Here is a 15,554-nt window from a genome sequence, read left to right as displayed (position 1 = left end):
AAAGCTGTACTGTCCCTGGTGAAATATATAAACTTCACATTCTAGGACTGATAGACTTAAAGGAAGCAAACATGTTTTGCTCTTTTTTTTCCTTTAAACATGAACTACTCAAATTGCTCAAGCCCAAGACTGTGATTGCTGAAACTTTATACTACATAAAGAGAGCAGGAAAGAGGCTGAGATTTAAACAAGCTCTTCTTTATAAATAAAAAACTGTATTTTATAGGGGAAGAGATTTATCAGTTTTTGCAGGTTAGAATTAAAGTGCATAGGGAATTAAATGCATTCTTCCAAACAGAAACAAAGTTAGTGCATGCAATGCTATCTTAAAATTAAAAATTCATTTGCTGAATAAGAAAACATTTGAAACCTGCTTTGCAAAACCTGCCCTTACATTAATTATCAACATTTTGGAAAATATTTCATAGTAGCAGATTCTTACCTGAATTGTACAGAAAGTAGGCTTTTTCAGTCATCTGTTTACAAAAATGTAATTATCCCATTTTCTTTCCTCAGCTAAAGCAGTTATCCATAATCAGTAATTCAGCAAACATATGCCCATTTAAAAGCCAGACAAGTAAGCCATAGACGATATGTAACCCAATCCATTTTCAATGCTGAGTCTATTACATTTGTTTCCCAGGAAGCATATCTAAAATATAGCAAATGATCTGCTGTCTGTACCTTTGTTATTGTGCAGATCAAGTTTAGGCCTGTCTACTTGTCCTCTCTGTATTCCAAACTACAGTAGTGGTTTCTTAGTCATACAGATCCCTGACTGCTAACTGGAATTTCAGTAGACACTTGCAGCTTGCAATTAGCAGGGTTATTTTAGGCACTGATCTAAGTTCCAGCAGAATGTTAGCTGTATCACCAACATGCAAGAAGGAATCTAATGTAAGCCAGTCACTTGGTTCCCCTGTAAAGCTGATATAGGAGTGTAGCAAAACTACAGATCTATAGCAACTACATGGCTACTAAAAGGAAATATTTCAACTGATTTTAAACCTCAAGTTGGTTAGGAAAAAGTGCTGGGTTAAAATGCAACAGTTTAACATTTATTTTGGGTACAATAGGTCATCTGCTTGGAACAAATGTATTAATAGGAGAAGTTATGACTTTCCTATTGGAGTGACTCACAACTTAGAAAACAGGCACTAGTGAATTGCTTTTGTAAAGTCTTTTTTCTTTAAATATCTAAGACACTATGCTGTACTCTGAATGGAAGAGAAGATTCACTTGAGAAGCTGATCTTTATTGCATTAGGACTGAAACAGTCCATTACTTCAATTTTTCATGGTTGCTCCATAATTCTCTTCTCTGGACCAAGCTCTTTTAGTCCTTGCAATTTTCACTCCCTCTTTTTTTTTTTTTGTTCCTGGGTCAGCTACTTGCTCCCACCCATTCCCAAACTTCCTAACTCGGCACTGACAGTCTTCCGGAAAGAACCAAAACAAAGATCTCCCTAATCTGGCCCAATCTGGAACTATAGCTCATTTCACTCACACCCTTTGAACAAAACTCTCAATCCCATATAGTTTAAAACAGGGATGGGCAGTTACTTGAGCTAGAGGGCCACTTAACAAGTTTCGGTGAGCTGCTGAGGGCCACGCCCACAAGCTTAATGGTGTTTAATAACAGCTATACTTAAAAATTATGGTATTGATAACATAAACGTTATACTATATCATATAATACGTTATACATAAATTCCATAACCAGTTTTATGCACATCACCATATTTCCACACACAATTCCAGAAAAGAGTTTCCAAATCACCACACAAAATTGCCAGTTTTCCCCACAAAAAATCTCACATTTCCACATATTTCCAGAAAAAGTTCCCAAATTACCACACAATTTTCCAAATATCATATTTTTATAAACATTTCCATACAACAGTTCCCAACTCACCACACACGATCGCGGTACCACAGTTTTCACACTCCCTCCACCTCTATGCTGTGGCAGTGCCTGGCACTGGGTCCTGCCCCTGGTCCCTGTGCCCCGCTCAGCCCAGTCACATTGCCACTGGCCAGGTACAGGCTGTGCCATGCTCACTGCTATGGAGCAAGGCGGGGTCATGCTAGGGACACCATGTCCACCTCCACCTGGAGTGCAGCATATCCACGGCAGGCTCCCTGAGAGTGGTGAATCCACATGGGCACTGAGTTAAGCAGCGGGGCCAGAGACAGGCGGCATGGAGCATCCTCCCTTCAGCACCAGCTCTGCAGAGGAGCAGCCCATGTCTGCCTGTTGCTCAACCGTGACCCCCGGCTTGCAGGGGAGCTCATGGAGGGACGCTGATAGGGGCTGCATGCAGCAGGGCTGCTGCTCATTCCCCTGTGGGACATTTCTGGGCTGCTTTGCAGGCTCCATCCACATACAAAAGGCCCCTGGGAACTTGCCACTGCTTTCCTATCACTGCACACGGCTGCTGCAGATAGCACCTGGAGCACTGCTGCCCTCCGGTGGACAAGTGCAAGCATAGGAAGCAGAAGGGCCATGTGCAGCAGTAGTTCACCATCTTTCATGTCATTTCCACACTTAATCAAAATAACAACACTTAACATGCTAATGAATGTGATACACATCTACCCAAAACTTATCCATAGAATCAACTGGCCGGTCAAATGTAGCCCATGGGCTGTATTTGGCCCACCCTTGATTTAAAACCTACATCTAGTTGTTATATATAAACACACACAAATTCAGTATAACCTCATAAATCCAGCATGCTTGAGACCTAGCATCTGCTGGAAATTCAAAAATTCCAGACTTTTTAATAAGTGAGGCTGGGACTAGGGAAGGGGCAGGGGGAGGAACACGGTTCAGCCCAGCAGCTGCAGGCAGGTGATGTCGGCAGCTCCCAGAGCTACAGCAGGGAGCAAAGTGGAGGGAACTGTAAGTGGGTGCAGGGCACAGGGACGCAGCTCTTGCTGCTATGCACACCCCAGGAGGCCTGCAGGCTGGGGGGCTGCACTGAGCTCTTCCTGGGGGATGTGTGCCCCCAGATCTGTGTGCCAGACAAGAGCAGGATGCCACTGCAGGCTGGGGCTGGCGGCAGTACTGGGCTCTTCCCAGCACTCAGGGCAAGCAACACAGATCCGAGGGCACACACTCCTGCGGGAAGAGCCCGGAGCAGCCCACGGCTCACAAGCCTCTGAGGGTGGCATAGCAACAAGATCCACACCCCCTCCCCATGCCCCTCACCCACTTACCATTCCCTCCACTTTGCTCCCTGCTGCAGCCCTGGGTGTGGCTGACACCACCTGCTGCAGTGCCAGATTTTGAGAAATCCAGAATTTTGAGTTCTGGATTTATGAGGTTATACTGTAGTATAAATGTAGCCTGACACTTCCACAGCCCTACAAGTACACCAACATTTAATTTTACCATTCTAAAGCCCAATCAAATCATTGGCTTCTCATTCCAAAATAGGCTTCCAATTCTAGAACTCAAGGGATGCAAGAGAAGTGATACACAACTGAACACAAACACACAAAAATGCCATTTAAATTTCCATATAACAAAACAAACATGTAAAAAGGGAGGTATTCCTGATGAGCAGCTCTGGAAGGTTTAGTGATGTAAAAAAACTTGGAGAGGAATAGTCTTGAGATAAATAGCTATTTTATAATGCAGAGTTTTTAGCTTCTAAATCATTGGTTTTAAACTTGCCTGGGATCAGATTCCATTTTTTTCCACCCTTGTTTGCAGTCTCTGAAAAGTCCAAGGAACTGGCCATAGTACTTGAGCTGCCCTCATACCCGTTCCTCTGATTTCTGCAATGTTTATGTGATAAGGCAGGGTAAAGCTGCTTGTGCCATTTAAGTATGCCAGCTCTATTAAGTCATGTCTAAAGAGCATTGCAACTTCACTATAATTCAAATACCTGGAAATAATCCTAGTCCTGCCTTTACTGAGGACTTCCATCTGATTCTCCATCAAGCCAAAATATTTATCAGCTTCCATAACATAACAAAAATAGAGAAGGGAAAGACATACTCACCAGTTAAAAAGTACTCATGCAAACCTTTCCACTTTGAGGATGATTAATTACTAGCCACAGCTAGGATTTATGCTGGGAACTGATGATGGGAAGAATGGGTACTGCAGCATCTTAAACAAGACAGGAGCTCAGCTTCAGCTGGCACTTTAAAGCCGTACACAAAATACGTAAATGGGTTGTTAGTTTCCTACCAATGTAGTTATAAACTCTTCCAAGCACTACAAGAGGGCATTATATTAAAATGGAACTAGACTCAAAATTGAATATAATTTAAAATGGTGATCTCTGCATCAGTAGGGACAGTAGTTGTAAAATGTGCCATGCCAAACTGTGGCAGCCTGCTACTTCTGGACTTTGTGATGACCAATGAAGACAATAAAAAGATCTTGATTATTGATGTGACTATCCTCTTTAAGAACTAGTGATGGCCTTTCACTTAAACCCAGAAGCAAAACCTGACCCAGTGCAGCCCCCTGGCCAATGCCTTGGGGGAGAAAGGTTATGAAGTCAGGGTGTAAGCACTGATTATTGGGACACTTTAGGAGCACAGGTCTCAAGCAATGAGAGCATCCTAAGAGCTTGAAGAATACTTCAGTACTGTTCCAAGTTGATGAGGTGGCTCATGCTCTCAGATACCATCAGAGACTACCCACCAGAAGTGAGAGTGAAGGGATGAACTAAAGAAGACTTTCTCCCTGCCCCCATACTGTAGTTGCTGATGAAAACTGATGGACAATATTTCAACGCAGGGCAAATGTAAACTTCATACTTCAAGGCAAAGCTGAAGAATGCCTTACTATCTTACAAATAAGTATTAAATATGGTTATCATGCACAACCATAATGTCAAGTGAAAATTTCTTAATTATTCTACCCTGGGCAAATGTAGACTGCTTGTTAACTAAGTGATAAAACTGCCTTAACATCCCATTAATTCATTTTTATCAACTGTATGCTGACTCCATATCCTCAGAATAACACTATATTACTTGACAACTCCATTTCTTTCTTTCCTGTATCTGTAAATCAAGGCTTGCAAATGGGTCTATCACAGTCCTTGTACTTTGTTTTTCACCCCAGCTGTTACCCACCTCCACTTAACTCCCCCTAAGCAAATTCATCATAATCAAGTGAACAGCAAGTCAACACATCCCCATCTAGACTTCTACAACCCTCTTATTGCCTTAGTATCTGCATGGCATTTTCTTTGGGGTTTCATAGTTTCTAGGGTCGGAAGGGACCTGAACAGATCATCAAGTCTGACCCTCTGCAGAGAACACCACTTAGCTTTTGACATCTAAATAAATGGGTTACAGAAGGAGTAACATGAATCTCTTAATGAGACTTCCAAACTGAATGACGAAGTAAAATAAACATAATTCTATTTGTTATACAATGAAATAGCAACAGACTCTACACATCCCTCCTTACTGAAAGCCCTTCCTTAGAAGTGATGAGAAATTCCCAACTAAGGAGCAAATTTGTAACTGTCTCACTTCAGTTAGGGAGCTACAGCTGAGGGTAAAGTGTCATGGCTGGGTGAAGAGGGTAGAAAGATGAGCACGTGCAGACACATACACACCATTCAGCTGATGAAACAATAAAAAATAAAGGTGAATGTATCTTGATGAAATTAATTCTAAAGAAACATACACAATTTGATGCCAATTTTAATTACTGTTGATTGGAAATTCTGTGTGTCCTAGCAATACAGTAGCAGCAGAATCTTTTCTTGTTTTGTTTTTTTTTAATTTCCAAAAACTAATATACATGACCTGTCCTTTTCCAATACAACAAATGATGAATCAAAGGAAAATTAAGATGTGTGACTCACCTCGTCTGTCAAGGAATGTTATTCTCAGCAAAGTATTCTGAACATTGCAAAAGTGGGCAGATATTGAGGAAAATATTAACAATCATGAGTGAGAACTTATGTTTTCCATAACAAATAGATACTTTCAGAAATGCTGTGAGAGATGCAAAAAATTCAGTGAGATGGTAGGCATGGCTAATTTGCATGATCATGGGTTGATTAATGGGTTTTAAACAGATTTAATAGGTTAGTTTATTATCAGATTTATTAATATGGGCCGTTTTCCAGTTAATTAGACTCAATATGGTTTCAGAAGTCAGCCAAATGGTTTCATTTTTAACCTTTTGATTTTTTATAAGCATTATTCAAGGCAGAATACACATGCTGCTTAATGCTTGGATTCCTGTATTTTATTCTTGTTCTGCTTCTTGATGGTTAGATCAGAGCATTTTATTTTATTACAAAAACTTACATTTTTTTTGTCATTAACTTATCATTCATCCATTATGTATAATGTTTCCAATCTTTTATTAATTCAGTATACATTAAGCTTGGTATGTCTAACATAACTGTTCAGAAATGTTGCAACTAAAATATTATCTTCAGAAAAATCTCAACCCACCATAACTGAAACTGAGAAGTAAATGTACCAGTTTTGATAGGAAAAGTTTCTTATGTGTAGAATAGAAACTCACATTAAAACCAGATAGTGAATATGAGCTCAAGCCAAGACAGCCAATAGTCCTTTTATATAAATAATTATATATTCACTGGCCAAACTGAGAATAAGGGGCATGGTTTTACACTCCACATTTCAAGAAGAGAAAAGTCTTGATTTTGGTCTTCCACATTCCAGAAAAGACCAACTGGGCTATAAAACAACTTTTTTTCTCTATCCGAGGAACTATTTAGATGTAAAAAGTGGAACTCTTCCAAGAAGAAAGAAACAAAGATTAACCCCCAGGTTATTAAGCCATTTAACAAAGATTGGCTGTGTGATTTTAACCAATAGCCTCGCTGTCATCACACTTATCTGGGTTGCAGGAGACTGAGGTACATGTCTCTAGTTTCAGTCTTTAGAATCAGGACTTCAGGTCTCCTGATCTCTGATGAGTGTTCTAATTACTGGTCTACAGGCTACCCAGAAGTGGGCAGGCACTTTCTCACTTTGCAAATTTTTACAAGTCTTGCTCTGTCCTAACTCAGAATGAAGAAAGTTTTGCCTCTGAAAGCCAATTGGGGGACAAGAAAACCAATTACTCCACTCCCCACATTCTAGTGGCAATGAGGGTTCACTCAACATGCTCCTCATGATATAGTTTTTAAATATACATTGTATTTTCTTTCTCTGTTATTATATTTGGACAGGCCCATTTAAATTAAATTTCAGCAGAATGAGTCAAGACTGAGAATGAGGCATCATATACCAGCATCAGACAAGTAATGGAGCCTTGTTCTTGTATTTAAAGATAGACAAAGAGGATATTTTTGTTTTAACAGGTCCACATGCCTGCTGCTAGTTTTACTGCATCAGAAGTGGTGGGGTTTGTTGCACACCCAGATTGCATAGTCAACTTTCTATTTACTCAGTGAAACAACTGGTGAACACTAGCTATGGGGGAAAAATGAGAATCAATTGCCTTCATGTGATGACAGAGGCCACACAAGTGTTTGCCTCAGATAAAATGGTTAATTCTCATGCTTCAGAGGTTTGAGTCAACTCTTAACTGAAATCTTTTCTCATTGAGATTTCTCACACTTTGCTGTGAAACACCTGGTACCGATTGCTGAAGAAGTTACTAGGCTACACAAGTATGATTTGATCCAACATAGTATTCTGTACACAAGAACTGCTAATTCAGGGAAGTCAATTTATCTGATTCAAATCCAAGACTGTTTGCTTATCTATGGAATCCTACCCAAGCAAAAGGACCTACTGCATATTTTTGTTATATATGTACATATTTCTCAGAAAACACAATATAAGAAAAAATGCCTCTGTGTGCACAAAGTAACTGTACATGCATTAAGACATCTTTTTGGTAAATGAAATATCAATGAATATTACCCTAGGCATTTTCATTACTGACTTTTAAAATGAAACCCTTTCATGAACTAAATCAATCTTTTCAGCTTATGTCTATTACAAATCCCCTTGCCACTGTGCGCCTTCTATCTGCATACAGCATAGATTGAAAATGTAGTGGGGAATAGATTAAACCTTCAAACTCTCATTTCTTATTTTAAATAGGGCTGTTCAGAAAGTATACTGCCTTGCTTTCTATTTATTTTAGTAAGGAGTTCATAGAAGACAGACAAATATGCGGATTTCACATCCACTTTTCAAGCTCAGTATGCTGTTGAAAATCCTGAAGCCTGTAATCACTATATAATCTGAACTGACATTTTAAGAGATAGCTATTGTAATTGCAAGGTACTAAGTGGAGCCAAATTTCTCTGTTGTACCATTTCATCGTTTTGTGAAAAAGCAAAAACTGGGTAAGGCTGCTGCAGTGAAATTTCTTTTTCAAGTTGAATTTCTAATATTTCAGAGAGATTAAATCTCCAGAAAAATTTGTCACTGTCACAGGGCACCTCGGTACCCCTGCTCCTAAGAGAGGAGAAACTGCCAGGGAAAGCGCCCTGGCAGAACCAAGTGAGCACAGCTGTGGGTTGCCAGAGCAACTAAGGGGAGCCAGCTGCCTGTAGGGGGCAGGGCCTGGCCCTTATAAAGCCCAGGGCCGAAGCCAGGCTGGCAGTTCCCTGCCAGCAGCCGGAGAGGCAGGAGCTCCCTTGGCCGAGATATGGGAAGGAGCCTAAGTTGCAAGTACAGCTCAGGATAGCCCTGGAGGCTTGAGCTATGATGAGGAGTTATGGCCAGGCGGCTTGCGTTTGTGTTACAGACTAGGGGCTTGTGGTTTTGCGTTGTGTTATTACACCCGGAGGCTTGGGCGAGGCTGTAGGGGTTGGAGGAGGCCTCAATTACTCGCACGCCAGTGCGTGAGCAACTGGCGGCGAGGGGCGCAGCCAGTAGGTCGCGGGCACAACCTGTAGGTTGCAGACAGGGACCTAGACCCCGGATTGCGTGTGGGGGAGCATAGACCCCGAAGGCGCAGCTCGCACGCCACTGCGCGAGCAGCTCATGGCGAGGAGTGCGGCCAGTGGGTCGCGGGCGCAACCCGTAGGTTGCGGACGGGGACCGAGACCCCGGATTGCGTGTGGGGGGAACATAGCCCCCGGCCCCAGGAAAGGGGCGGTATTACTGAGTAGCCCAGTGCGGGCACGGCAAGCCCCAGAGAAGGGGGGAGTGCCATACTGAGCAGCCCTAGAGAGCGGGGCCATACTGAGTAGCCCAGTGTGGGTGCGGCGAGCCCCCAGAGAGGGGGAACGCCCTTGTACATTATTGAGTAGCCCAGTGTGGGCGCGGCGAGCCCCAGAGAGGGGGAACGCCATTGTGCTTTGTTGAGTAGCCCAGTGTGGGCGCACGGGTATAGCGAGCCCGGCCGCAGGCTAGTGCGGCAATCCCCCTCAGACCAAGGCAGGGCGCTGCGGTTGCCCCTGAGAAGACAGGGAGTAGCAGCGCGGGGAGCCAGAGTCAGGGAGGGTATCCGTGCGGTTGGCCCATAGGACCGGAGGCCCGCTAGAGAGTCTCGGAGCAGAACCACACCGGCAGGGGAGGCCCAGGCGAGAGTCCCAGCAAGAGGCTGGGCATGAGAGAGGGAGCCCAGAGTGGGCCACATTAGAGAGGAGGCCCGGGAAGTGGGCGTATAGACCGGACAACATCTATTACATCTGCGAGGCTTGGGGCATGGTATTAGGGGCTAGTAGGAGCCACGCATAGCCCATAAGGCTAGGGCGCTTGGGTAGCGCCCATTATACGGGGAGACCCACGAGGGGTCCAGGAGCCGACAGGCCCGAGGAAACACAAGGCAGCCTCCCTATTACATATATTCCATCAAGACGTGGTGGGCGAGAATGGAGGGTGCCCTCGGGCCAGAGTAGCGCGGTGAGAGGGCCTCAAGGAGATCACGGCCCTCAGCGAGGACCCTGCCGTGACAGTCACTTTTAGCTTTGCCCTTATGGATTTAATCGAGCAATACTCTAAATATGGTCTTTCCTAAGAACCAGAAGGCTGGTCACAACTGGTTTTCACTAGCCCTCATCCAATTGACTGTCACATTCCAGACATTTCTAGGCAATGCGATTACATCATTCTTTTTTTTTTTTTAATGGAAACAGCTGTTACATCTATATTCATGACCTTTAAGTGTTTGATATCAAATTATTCAGCTGTTCGTTCAGTCCATGAGTTGCCATGAAATGGAGTTGGACACCACTTACTTGGTGGATAAATAAAATTTACCTCAACTCTCAAGGTAACATGAAAGAAACCATTTTCAGAAGAAACATGAGGAACAGAACACTTGGCCAAAAAAAAAATAATCCTAGATTTTTATTATGGCTGCAGGAGGCTGTTGGTCATTTTTTCAGCTTCCAGAGTCATTGCAGTATTTGATTGCATACTTTGCACTACTTTTTACTAGCATTTGATGTTGTTCACAGCTGTAAATATACATCAGGTGCATATATAATCAGCCTCTTGTTCATCTCCATTGTCCAAAGAAAACCAAATAAATTCAGCCTACCTTATGGGCTTTGCATTGCTTAATATTTTGCAGTGAAGAAAACAGACAATAGCTGCAGATAAAAGCATGGCTTTACTATGCTTCTATATTTGAATCACTATTAACTCAAAGTTAACAAAATCCATTATAGACTCATATTTAATTCACAAAGGTTTTATAAATAGTAAAAATTTAGCAAGGTTGTTGCAGTGTTGACTAGTAGATTATGTTGACATCAGCACTTTTCTTAACAAACTCCTTGTAATAAGTTTGTAATAATTTCCCTTCAAAAATATAAAGTCATCTGTTAATTAATATACAAGCAGATGAAAAGGTAAACCAATTAGGAAAATGATATCAACAAGCAGACCTATTCTGCTTTTGTAATGGCATGAGAGGATGAAGTGAGCTGTGATCTAGTGCTTTAAGGGAACTAGTAGATCTAATTTATATTGTTGTCTCCATTATTCATTTAATTTGTGGTTTTGGTACAGTCACATTACAGAACAAGCAGCTGTTACTTCAGCTGTAGAATGGTTAGTATAATGGGAGACTGCATATGCATTAAGGTTACATGATCAAGGATTTTAATTTGTAAAATCTATTATACTGACTGTGTAAATTAGGAATGAGTTGCTTTTCAATATAGAATTCATGTTTGACGAAACTAAAACCAGAGAGTGTTTTGCCTCTACTAAGTAACATGTATAATTATATCTGTTCAGAATTTGAAAAACCAGTACTTAATCTACTAGAAACAAACAGTAAATTCTTTCCATTTTTCTGGAAGCACTAGGTGGTGCTGTAACACAGTTACAATTAAATCTATTTGGATTTTAAGAAATGGCTGTTGATGTGTTTCTTTGCCTTTTTAAAATTTAAATTATTAAATAAATATGGTTCCTTACATAATAGCTTGTTTTTTTAGAGCATCTAGGACAGAATGCTGTATTTATATTTTCTGGGCTTGCAAAACTTGCACAAAGTAGAAGGGGAAAAAAAACCCCACAACCACTTCTCTTATAGATGAACAAAATGTGGTATTGTTTTGTACAACTCAAAGTAACACATTTGAATTATTTTCTCTGTCGCTATGGTCTCAGCCATGGAAGCACTTATGCACCTGCCGAACTCTAAACATGACTAATTTCAATGAGGCTACTTACATAGGCAAAGTTAAGCATGTGAATATTAGTAAGATCATGGCCTTAATATGCATTATGCCTCTGATCCTGCAAGTGCTCACTGGAATTTCTGACTCTGTGTAGCAGTTTAATACATTCTCCTTCGGGTGTAGAAATACACATTGTTCTGAGCAGGCAGACCCCAGAACCTTTGCTGAACCCCAATGAATTCTGTGGAACTCTGTCTAGACACAAGGTCCATCCTTCATAGAGCAGCTTGCAGGACTGAGCACTAGCACAGTAAGGGGAAGTTTTTTTTTAAATCAAATTTTAGATTGAAGGATGGTGGGAGTGAATCCTCGAAGACATTTAGTTAAAATTTGCCTTGATTGCTTTTCTCCATGAAATAAAAGAGTTCATTCCTTTTCCATCAATGGCAAGAATCATGTCTCTTATTTAGGGCCAGAGTTTCCAAAAGGCATGAATCAGATATGCATACAAACACAAGGGCCATTTAGTAACAAAGACTATGGTAATCTGAAATAACGGTTTCGCCTTGAATGTGAGAAGTGCATTCAGCCTCTCTCAAAGTCGGTGAGAGTTGAAGGGGTGCTTAAATCCTAACAGGACTAGACAATATGTTGTATGTGCAAAAAATGGTCTGTCAGAGAAGCTCAGTTGGTCATTGACAAGCTCATTTGCTACCAAAACAGGCACCAAGCACACTAAATAAGTTCTCCTTTTGCCCCAAAGCAAATTCTTTGGGGTGGGACTTTGCCTTTACAACATATGTGCATTAAGGAAAATGAACTAGGTATCTGAAGATTTGACTTCATGTGCTTATGTACTGAAAGAAAAAAAAAAGAAGTATTCAGTCCTAATAGTCTATATATTCTATATATAGTCTATAGTCTATCTGTATTTACATTAAAGAAAAATCTTTTACCAACCCTTGTATTGTTATACCACACACGAAAGATCAAGCCAGTGTAAAAAGAGAGTGTGATACAGCGTCTTAATCTGTGAACTGTATTGTTCCTGCCATTTTCCTACTTCCCCATTTCTAATGCAGTAATTATGTATTAGGCAGGTGTTCTGCTACACTGCTGCCCTCTCAAGAGTGTGGCATTGGTCCAGACAAAGGAAGGGACAGCTTTTTAAAGTAGCAGTTCAGCATGGTGAGGGAAGAGGTTCTGCAGCAAGGACAATACGCACTGGTGAAGGACGAGCATTAAAGGGAAAAGTGATGGCTGGTGGGGGAAGGGGATATGGAAGAAGGAAGGAGAATGAGTGAGGAAAGGAGAACAGTCAGAAAATGACAAGAGGATAAGGAAGAAAACGTCATTAGAGAAAGGAAAAGAAAATAAGTCACAGAAGAAAGACAGTTTAGGTGAGGAGTTCACTCACCCACACATGCGCAGTTGCACACATGTACACACACACATTCTTTGTGCAGCAGCAAAATCCTTGGTCAGCAATTTCAAGACACCTCATTTCTGTGATAAATCTCCAGTAGTGTAAAAGTGATGGTCCAGATGTTATGTGAGAGGCAAGGAGAATACCTTTTATTGGACCAGCTATATAGTTTTATTCTTTACCCCAACTACACAGTTGGTCCAATAAAAGATGGTCCCTAACAATTCTTTGCTTCTCTCACCAATCTCCAGGTCACCCATACAGTCAGCAAACACTAGCTGCCAGTCTGTCTTTCCAATTGATCATTTGCTTGACTCATATATATTTGCTACCACAGTGTCTTTTATATAGCAAAGAGAACCCATTTAGACTAAAAGTAAATGTTATTTTAACAGTCACATACAGAAACTAGTATAAACATTATTTTAACAACCAGGTTGGCATGCTGTTGGGGTCCAGAGGGGAGTGTCCTGGAGCAGGGTCTCGTTGACTGAAATGGACTGTCCTCTTGGAAACACTGACTGCTCAGGGCTGAGTGAACTTTGGCTCCTCCTAGCAGAGGAGTAGCAAATCTGTCCTGTGTCCCAGGAACTGAAAGAAGTTGAGGGGAATTTGCATAACTTTTCTCCCAGCCAGAGAGGCATGCACTGTGTTCTGAGCTCCTGCTGGGACGAAGAAATATAACACAAGCACACTGGATATATCTAGAGGCTCCAGAGGAAGTAGATTCAATCTGTGCTGAGAGCAGCTCTCAGATATAATGTTTCTATATACTGCAATTTTTAATGTTTTCTTTATGAGGTTTTAATTTATTGTTTTGTTATTCATTTGTTATTGTAGTAAAAAGATAAGTTTGGACATTTTATCCATTATTATTCACTGAGACAAATTTCATGCCAAGTACCCCACACTAGGTGCCACTGGTGAGAGAGAGAGAGAGATAATATAAGTGAACCCAGAAAAAAAGAACCTTTCCAAAAAGGAGCAGAAAAGATGTTCCCTTTAGCACTCCTTATTTAATCCACCAGAACTCTGAAAAAACCCACCTGCCTGGCCAACATTTTAATCTTTGGGGTTTTGTATTGACAATTATACTGCACTAATCATAGTCTCAGATGCAATGTTTATATTTTGACAAGGGATTATCTCCTCTGCCCACATACACTTTCTATATTTAACCTTGTGTTAATCCCTCAAGTTGGTTAACATGTACAGCTGGTGTGTCTTAACTAGCCTTTAACACATATTCTATCTGTGTGAACCTGTGTGCGCACACACACACACACACGTCAGACTTACACACATACAAGTAAAACACTACAAAACATTTGCAAATTTGATCCTAACTACCTCATAACATTAATCATTGTAAGGAGAGCTGCTAGGTCCCTAAATTAAAAAAAAAATCTGTAAAAGTGAATTCTTCTCCATTCAAGAGTCAAAGGTTTGCATGTATAACCACTACCCATGGCAGCAGAAAAGAATACATGCAACAGACTGTTCTTTATGGGTGGCTTCACCAGGCACTTGAACATTATCAGGCAGCTCCCAGAAACATTGTACTAAAGAATTCCCAGCAACATCACCAAGGAAATATTTTCTGAGATTTCATTCCATTTCTAAACACAACCAGATGTACATTTTTCACAAGCATAACAAATTCAGCCATCAACACTTCTTGATAGAGGGGTGGGCGGAAGGGAAGGAAGAAATCATTTTACACACTCAGCGGAGAGCTGTTTGGTTCAGTTAATTTCTTAACTCATTTGCACACCCTCCTAAAGGAATTCATGGTTGATATCATCCCTATTTTTTCTATATTTATGCATGATGTGCTGTTTTATCTGCCCACAGCATTATCTCATTTATTTTCATGAACCTTTTGGTTTCTTTTGCTTCTTGTCCAATATTCATTTAAAACTTATATTTCAATTCACCTTATACCCTATGACTTAATAGTTTGCATATGTAAACTAATTTTAGGAATTTCAAAGGCAAAATATAGTTTAAATAGTACTGTCTGTTTATAAGTCATAACATAGCTTCTAGGAAGCATCCCTTCCATATTCCAGGCCATGTCTTTGCAGTGCTCATATGCATTTGCTGTATTTTCACTGAACTGTCTATGTCCATAAGGGATTTTTCCTCAGGGTTTCTAATTCTCATGAGAACTGATGTTTTCCTTAGAGTCTCAGCTTCTGAAAGTCAAGTTATTACCTAGGAATCTCTGCTTTTAATGTTTCTAGCCATGATGGATGCAGAAACTAGCTTAAAATTGGAACCCTAAATAGCCTACTGACAGACAATAAATTCTGAGCTTTCTATTACTATTTAACTCCAGAACACTTGTAATTTGGGACAACTTTCTGGTGTACAATTTTTGAATGCTTAGTGATATGGTCTCCTGGTCCTGGGTGCTACTGGGCTGTAGAGGCCATCCCTCATCCCAGCCACACCTGCCTTCCAAGGAACCAGGAAGGAATGGTATAAAAACCGTTTGTTTATTGATGGAAATAATTTTGGATGCTTTCATTATAGCCAACAGCATGCATAACACAATAATAT

The 15,554-nt window shown here is 41.0% G+C and overlaps 1 protein-coding gene across 6 annotated transcripts in view; it reads right to left on the bottom strand.

The window, feature by feature from the left end:
* The window catches only part of AKAP6 (A-kinase anchoring protein 6), a 471,560-nt gene that overhangs the window by 315,757 nt on the left and 140,249 nt on the right, over positions 1-15,554 (bottom strand). The window lies entirely within an intron of this gene.

Source organism: Alligator mississippiensis, chromosome 2 (assembly GCF_030867095.1).
Source record: "Alligator mississippiensis isolate rAllMis1 chromosome 2, rAllMis1, whole genome shotgun sequence".
In the NCBI taxonomy this organism is placed as follows: Eukaryota; Metazoa; Chordata; order Crocodylia; family Alligatoridae; genus Alligator; species Alligator mississippiensis.
This window is presented reverse-complemented; position numbering and strand designations above follow the sequence as displayed.